Source organism: Phalangium opilio, unplaced genomic scaffold (genome assembly GCF_054372755.1).
Source record: "Phalangium opilio isolate 3A_F unplaced genomic scaffold, DU_Popi_V2 ptg000077l_1, whole genome shotgun sequence".
Classification (NCBI taxonomy): Eukaryota; Metazoa; Arthropoda; class Arachnida; order Opiliones; family Phalangiidae; genus Phalangium; species Phalangium opilio.
Window position 1 is genome coordinate 4,347,371 of NW_028324185.1, and position 8,162 is coordinate 4,355,532.

The window sequence follows — 8,162 nt, forward strand, 5'->3', positions numbered from 1 at the left end:
TTGTTCAGGACATGTCTCATGAAGGCTTGTTGTAACTTTTGAAACTTTCAAAGGTTTTGGTCATGGCTAAACAGACCGCTATTTTAGTTTTCTATTGTTTTAAAGCTTATTTTGACATGTTAACTCTCAAATTCTGCTTTATGTCCGTTTGATCTTTAGCTCAAAATTTTCATAAGCCCAATATGAAATTCAGATATCCTTAAAACTTTCCAAAGGCGATCCGATTGTTAAGAAACTGTTTTACATTTTCAAATTCTGCACATAAGCAGAAACATATATAAAGGGGACCATAACTTTAGCTCAATCAGATCCGATTGTTAAGAAACTGTTTTACATTTTCAAATTCTGCACATAAGCAGAAACATATATAAAGGGGACCATAACTTTAGCTCAATCAGACATTTATTTATAATGATACTTCCAAAAAACCTAAATCATAAAAAGTTTGCATTGTTATTATAATTAACGTAATACAATTTTTTACCCCATTAAAAATTCCACAAATAGGACAAAATTGACAATTTTACACAATTTTTAAAAATTCTGCTTTATGTCCGTTTGATCTTTAGCTCAAAATTTTCATAAGCCCAATATGAAATTCAGATATCCTTAAAACTTTCCAAAGGCGATCCGAGATTGTCAATTTCAAACTTTTTTGTAAACTAACGTCTGTTTGATATTAAGCTTAAAACCTTCTTAAACACAATAATCAGGTCTACCCTAAACGCCCACAAAGATGATCCAAGATTGTTAATACGCCTAAAAAGTGCCCTCTTCAAAATATTTAGCAGGGGAAAAGAGATTTGCGGATTATTCAGCTATTTCATGTACATTGTTTTTCTTCTATGTAACTTGTAATCTTGTCCACTTGGAGCTGTATGGCTATTTTTAGCCCTAGCTCGTCAATAATAAAACGGAGAAAAAAAAGAGAGCGTGATCGAGTGGGCTATGCTAGTGGGTATTTGAAATCTCGTGGATTGGGACTCCGGGCATAGCCCACCCCATCACGCACTCGACAACGCAAGGCAACTCGCGCTATAGCGGATGCAGCTTGCGTTCTTTAGCAGACGACATCTAGTCAATGGTCACGGACCAGTTTATTTATTCCAAGTCAGGAGGGTCGCTGGCCTAATGTCCAGTTCAAAAAAAATCCTTTATTTCCCACCCTGACTCGCGCTATAGCGCAAGCAGCTTGCGACGTGTTGCGCGTGATCGAGTAGGCTATGCTCCGGGAAAAAGAAATCTTCACTTCAGTCGGGAGTCCTGGGACTCCTAACAGGCCAAACATAGATGCATATGACAAGGAAACATTTCTCATAAGCGAGAATGGCCAACTTTGTTTTGTAAGAGACAGCCTGGCAGCCCGGTATTTGTTTACCTCTGACTGGCCAAGTCAGCTATCAAATGTTTATTACTTCTTCTATGCGACTTAAAGTGTGTTACATATTTAACATAAACCAAAATTAATACCATTTGATTAAACAAAATAGTATTATAAACGTCTTTAAAAAAATGCAACCTCAAACAAGCAGAGCTATGTTCGTATATCGGAACCGCAATTGTTTTCACCTTTAAAAGTTAATACAGCCCTTTGAATTTAAATAATTAGAAATGAGAAATGTAACCACTGAACAGTTGTTTACACATTTAACATAAACCAAAATTAATATCATTTAATTAAACATCGCGTTATAAACGACTTTAAAAAACTCAACCTCATATTGCCAGAGCTACGTTGGTATGTTGAAATTTAGAAAACATATGTTAGAGATTCAATTAACAGCAATGGTTTTTACCTTTAATGTAGAATTTGAATTTAAGTAATGCGAATGTAAAATCTTATTAAATGAAAGAATCTATACAGTTCTGTTTGTCATTATTTCCTTTTAAAAGTTATCGCCAACGTTTAGTTAGCGGAGCCACAGGTTTCATCATTAAGTTAAGGTGTAAAATTTACCTCTACAGTTTATTAATGTGTACCAGCTGTCAAATAAGGTGTGCAGTCATTAATTATTTCATTGGAAAATTACCGTTAACGGCAGTGCTATTTCTTGTGTTTATTAATTTACAATGTAAACAAAGATGTTACGTTGGTGGTTCTGTAGTAAGCGTGGTCTTCCATAAAGCATTACCTAATTAAATATTTCAATTATTTGGGTAGAAATGCCATTTTTTAATAATTCAATGGAGATATGGAAATAGCGGTAACGGCTAAAAGCACATGTGTACTTAAGAGCACATTGTTTTCTACCCTGATTTGAGCAAATTAGATAACGGTATCCTGAATTAACTAGCGCTACTCTTACCCATGTTGACAAGATAAACAAAGCATAAAATCATAGCATAATTGATTTAATTTAAACAAATTACCTAATTAGCGGCTATCGTTGGCCGATGGCACCAGGTGAAACATCTTAAAACGCACGTAACACGGCCAATTGGTCTCTAGTCTCTCTCTACATACAATCAGGCTAATCAGCTGTATTTAAATTTTGACCAAGGCTTAGTGAAATCAGTAAATTTAAAAATTATCGGCTAAATCCTAAATTTAAATTCTTTTGTATTAAATTATAATAAGGTTTAACTTACGAAATTAAAATAAAATGAGGACGAATTAACCCCTTCTTTTATGTGAAAAGTTAAAAAATTCGCCTTAAGCTCGACACAGCCACACGCGTTGTCTAAACAAAAATCTTCGCTCAGTCTTTCTATTAGAGGTAAAACAGCGTAAGTCCAACAGTACGTTTCTCTATGATTTTAGCCAGGACTAAAACACGTAAGTCCAACAGAATAAAAGGTCGTAAGTTTAAGCATGTGCTTAAAAGTACAAAAAGTAATACTTAATATTAATTGTTTTCAATAAAACTTCGAAAGGCACCAGTTTAATGTTCAACCTTTCATTTAAAACCATTTTCAGACCTATCGAATAAATAGTCTTCAAAAAATGCTCGAGTCAATTTGGCCATCACAGCAAACATTTCCCATGTTATTCCTATGGGAAAATTTCCCTTTTTTTGCCAAAATGTCTTAATTTTTTATGGAAATGAAAACCACCCTTAGCAACATTATTTTCTATAAAAAAAAACTAATGCAGGGATCTCTTTGAAATTTTAACCACATATTAAGGGTCCGAATTTTAGTTCAGTGGATTTTTTTCAAAACAATTAATACAATACAAAAAAAACTACATCCAAACAAAAAACCCTCCTTATACATTAAGAGCAGTATGAAGTCTTATCTAAGAGAGCAATCGCTCTCTCAGAATTATGGTGTAAGCTTGCCCAGCTGGGTTATATGAACTCAAAAAGGTCAGATATGGATAATTTGGTTAGGTTAAAGTTGATTATTTCAACTAAACAGTATTAGGTCAGGTTAGGTTAGGTTTTGTTTCCTTTGGTTAGACTTAGATTAGTAATATTATAGAAATGGTGTAACAATGTCACGCCTTTTCCAAAATATTACTGTTTACAATTATCTTCTTCCGAAATAAAATAACCTTTCTCGAATTATAATATGCCTTTTCCAAATTATTGTATACTGATAACAGCCTGATGAATAGTACAATATTTAAGTGTACTTTAAAAAAGCTAATAAACACGATCCGTTAGTAGGTCACATTACTGAATAAATTATCACAGAAAAAGGTTGTTTTCGAAACCAACGAATACAACTGTATAGTTAAGAAATGCTGAATACTCAACACAAACACTGATATTTCCCAAAACAGCAGCCGCTATTTCTAAAACAGCAGTTTTGGAATCGTGGTTGCTATTTCGAGAACTGCTCTACAGGGAACTGCTCCATTACAGCACCTCCATCATGTACTTCACCTATTTTGTGGGTTAGTCCTGTATAGTACAGAATTCGTTCGGTAGTTGTAGTCTTACCAGTATCAATATGAGCCATGATGCCCATATTTCTTAAAAACGCTAATTCGTTTGCCATTTATCTCAGATTAAAATGTGAGAAGGCTCTAATCAAACTTGCCATTTTATGTGTATCTAATTTGGGCATGCGACGATTGTAATTAGTTACATTGAACCTCGGAGTTTTTTTTCTACTATTAGCAAAGAAACATAAGCCATTTTAAATCTAAATTATAAGGCGATAACAAAAGTCACATTAATCACGACACTGACGGCAGTCTGGCATCCATTGCCATCAACTGGAACTTCCGAAAGTTAACGTAACAACAGATCTGCGTTAATGGGCAAACTTACCTTGTAAAACTGAGCTATAGATGGCGAGCTTGGATGTCTTGGAAGAAAACGCTTTTTACAAAAGCATAAGCTACGTCCAGTAATCAGGGAGCTGTATTATGATTAACTTATGGTAGAATTTTAAGAATGCGAACGAGAAGAATAGCCAGCCAAATCGTTGTTATTTGAATCTGTTTTGATGATTTAAACTTTTCGTTAGGTGTTGGAGGGAGGGGACTCGGATATTTATCTTTGCCAATTTTTCTTTCTTTGCGAAACATTAAATATTGTATTTGTACTTTCCGAAGTCAAATATTAACCAAGTAATAAGATAGAGTTTGTTTGCTAATCGGGAAGGTACATTATCTACGAATATGACACGTAATTTGAAACAAGAGCAGCCACTTACTGTTTTATAAAACGGTTCAAAAGGGAAAGTCATATTTCCAAAAGTATTCCTTGTTTTAACTTCGAGGTTTCGTGCTTTACGCGAAACTAGTTGCTACCATAAGTCTATTATGTAAGGTCCCCATAAGTATGAGTCCCCAATTGGATCCTATACTACCGGCGGCATTGTACTCGTATTAACATTTTGAAAATTTGGCGGCTACGATAAAAGCGCCTTCTATAATTCCTAGACTGTTTGCTTATACCGGAAGTTAGGATAAGACTATCAACTTTTTCACCAATTGGGGAATGGCGGGCGGCGGGTACCGTTTACATTGCTGTTTATTTGGTAAAATCATGTCACATACTTTTAATATAACGTCGGAGACAAATAAAAGCGGTCATTGTCATCTTTGCGTGAAGGATTAAGTTAAGTTACAAGATGAAAACAAGCTACACTTTCAATTAACTGCAGACTGAAATAATGGATCTGGCAGTTTTTCTTGATAAGACTTTAAATGGCACGGTGTTAAGTAGATAATCTCAGGCCTGTGCGAGTACTCGATCAAAGGCGAGTATTCGATCGAGTCCCGACTCGAGACTTGAAAATCAAAATTTTGGGACTTGAGAATAATTTCGAGTCCTCAAAAATCCTCACTACTGGACTCGAGGAGGACTCGAACCGAAGCTTAACACCATATCAAGTCCAAAAATTTTTACTTTGGATAAAGAATTTATTCTACTTTCGTCTCTTGTCAGCACGCACAAATCTACATTACATAGAGGCCTAGCTTTCCCGTGCTGACAACCGAAGCTGCGACAAAGTATATATCGAATAAGCTGCCTTCGGAGATAGGGAGTTGCCTACCCTCTAGCATGAAAACAAATTTCCTCACGCTCATCCTTTATCCATGTATTACGCCTGAACTCGGTGACTCGGAATTTCAAGTAGAGCGCGGTATCTAGTGGGGTTTTACCGATTTAGACTTTAGAGAAAACAAATGATTGGACAAAAATTTGACGTCAGCTAGAACATGTTTATTGACGTTTGATACTTTTTATATCCAAACTGTGATATTTGAACAAATGAAGAGTAAAAAATAAAAGATATGAAAATATTTAGTCTTGATTTTGACATGTAATAATTTATTGGGACTCGACTGGGACTTGATATACTTTATCAGGACTAGACACTGGGCTTGAGACGTAGTTATGAAGCTGACTTTAGGACTCGAGGACTCGATACCAGTTAAAAGACTCGACTCGAGATTCTATAAGAGCTTTTTTTAGGACTCGAGACTCGACTCGAAGTCCAAAAAACTGGACTCGCACAGGCCTAGATAATCTAATAGTAAGACTAGATACTTTTCGTGCAAATTGTTTTCTACTAACCTTACATTACATTCTACCTACCTCTTTATGTGTTAATTATACGCACTTCTTCGTTTAAATACTACTTATACCTCGCAGCTCCATTCCTGGCCGCCGCCATTTTTAAACCTGCCGGCTATTCATTCTTTAAGACTAAGACACGCGCAATACGAAATTCGTTGACGTCAGCTCCGCTTTGTGGTAGCTCCAGAGTCCGACGAAGTTTCCTTACCCGCTTCCTTCATGAGGGGCATTTGCTAAGGACTTAAATTGACATTGTTTCTGACTTATGGGGACCTTACATAATAGACTTATGTTTCTACTCCTATACAGGGTGTTTTTCAAATATATATTATCTCCAAACATCACACACACACTCCACAACCACAACTCCCATGCATCAAAATTTTATGAGAAAAAAACTGAAAATCTTTCGCAACGCAAGGTCTATTATTATATATGTTCAATATTAAAACGCCTATAGTTCTGAAAGTTAGATTTACATGTAGCGTAAATTAACAATAACATACAAGTTTATAATCCTTAATTCAACCTTGGAGATGTCTTAGGGTGATGGAATTTGTGAAAACAAAAATTGTGAGTCTAAAAATGCCGTAAATTTTATTTGCAATTTCGATCAATTATTGAAGTTATATAACAGACTATTAAAGAACAACATGGAAAAGCAACGCAATTTATTCAATATGAAAACACAACCGAGGCCTAAATATCCGAATATAGTTTACTACTAATTTGGAGCTCCATTGGCTAGCTTTTTCTTGGAATTTACAGGTACACTCTCCGAAGCCTTGGCACCATTCTTCTTCACTGGCTTATGAGGGGCAAGTAAAAATGAACCCGTTAAGGTAAAGGCTCGTTTACATGTGCGCGAGAACTAAGCTTAAAGCGGAGAGTCGAAGTTGAAAGTCGAATCATTTTCTCGCGCCTAAAAAAATCGCGTCTAACAAAAGCGTTTGTTCCCGCTGCTCCACCCGCTCCTTCGTTTACATACAAGCTGGGCGGTATCATGAGCCTAGATTGCAGAGTTGCCTTTCAGTCGCAAGTAAACAACTAAAATGCGAGGGGGAAACCACTAAGAAAATTTTGTACACCTGATTTCAGATTTCAAATGACTTCAATTGAACTATCAAAGACTTCTTTCGACTTCACTAACTGTATTTGATTTCAGATGACTTCAATAAAATTTATAAAGACTTCAAGGGACTTCAATATAATTTATAAAGACTTCAAGGGACTTCAATATAATTTATAAAGACTTCAAGTGACTTCAATATAATTTAGAGACTTCGAGTGACTTCATTACATTTTATAGACTTCAAGTGACTTCATTACATTTTATAGACTTCAAGTGACTTCAATAGAATTTGTAAAGAATTATATCAAGAATTAATTTACTATAATAATGCCTAAGTCACTAGATTTTACGCTGTTACTCTTACGCCGGTGTTAGTGGACAAGTAAGCCCCACCCCTTTCATGTCCCTCATTGCTCTGCGCTTTCCTATTGGATCCCGTGGGGATAGGTCATACAGACGCGATTGACGTATTCCGAATAGAGAAAGAAAACGTCTAGCAAACTAAGCAGAAAATGAAGGCTGCCAGCGGTGCTGAAACGGTTAGGGAATGGTTTTTAATTGCCATTAACAAGTTAGTTATAGGTTTTGAACCTAACTTAATGGCTTTTGAATACTTGTCTCTACGTGAAAATCGTTCGTTCTATTATTGTTTCTAAATCGAATCAAGTGTACTATACTTATGATTTCGTGAGTTCCAAAAACCAAACCAAGGCTTAACGAGAAGGTAAAAGAGATAGATGGTGGAAAACATAGAGTAAGATAAAATATTAAGTCCCGCCTTCTTTTCCACCCTCCCCCCACCCATGAGGGAGGATTGTCGACTATCACCCGCGCACCGGACGCCTTTTTAGGCCTTCTTATAGTAAATTCCTTCTTGATTATATGGCGCAGAAACAAGCAAGGATAGTATACTGATCCATTTGATCGTCGCTTATGTCTCAAGAATTCTGCGACGTTTCACGCGGGAAAATATGATCACGTGATCGGCCGCTATTTACGGAAAGAAGTTTTTGTCGTGGCATAGCTAACTCAATCACGCCAGTGAGCGCTTGGGCAGTAGTTTTTGCAAGGGGTCGGTCATTCATGTAATCCCGTACGCTACCCGCGAA

General features: G+C 36.1%; 1 long non-coding RNA gene across 2 annotated transcripts; it reads right to left on the reverse strand.

Moving 5' to 3' along the window:
- Positions 1–1,657: 1,657 nt before the first annotated feature.
- Positions 1,658–3,028, reverse strand: LOC149657002 (uncharacterized). Of its 2 annotated transcripts, XR_016369974.1 has the most exons (5): positions 2,590–3,028; positions 2,371–2,479; positions 2,070–2,132; positions 1,958–1,983; positions 1,658–1,883 (listed from the first exon to the last, which is right to left on the reverse strand). It is a non-coding gene; the product is annotated as an uncharacterized LOC149657002 (long non-coding RNA). The 2 variants fall into 2 exon arrangements; XR_016369973.1 differs by having other exon boundaries at positions 1,658–1,983; positions 2,590–3,025.
- Between the last annotated feature and the right edge of the window lie 5,134 nt (positions 3,029–8,162).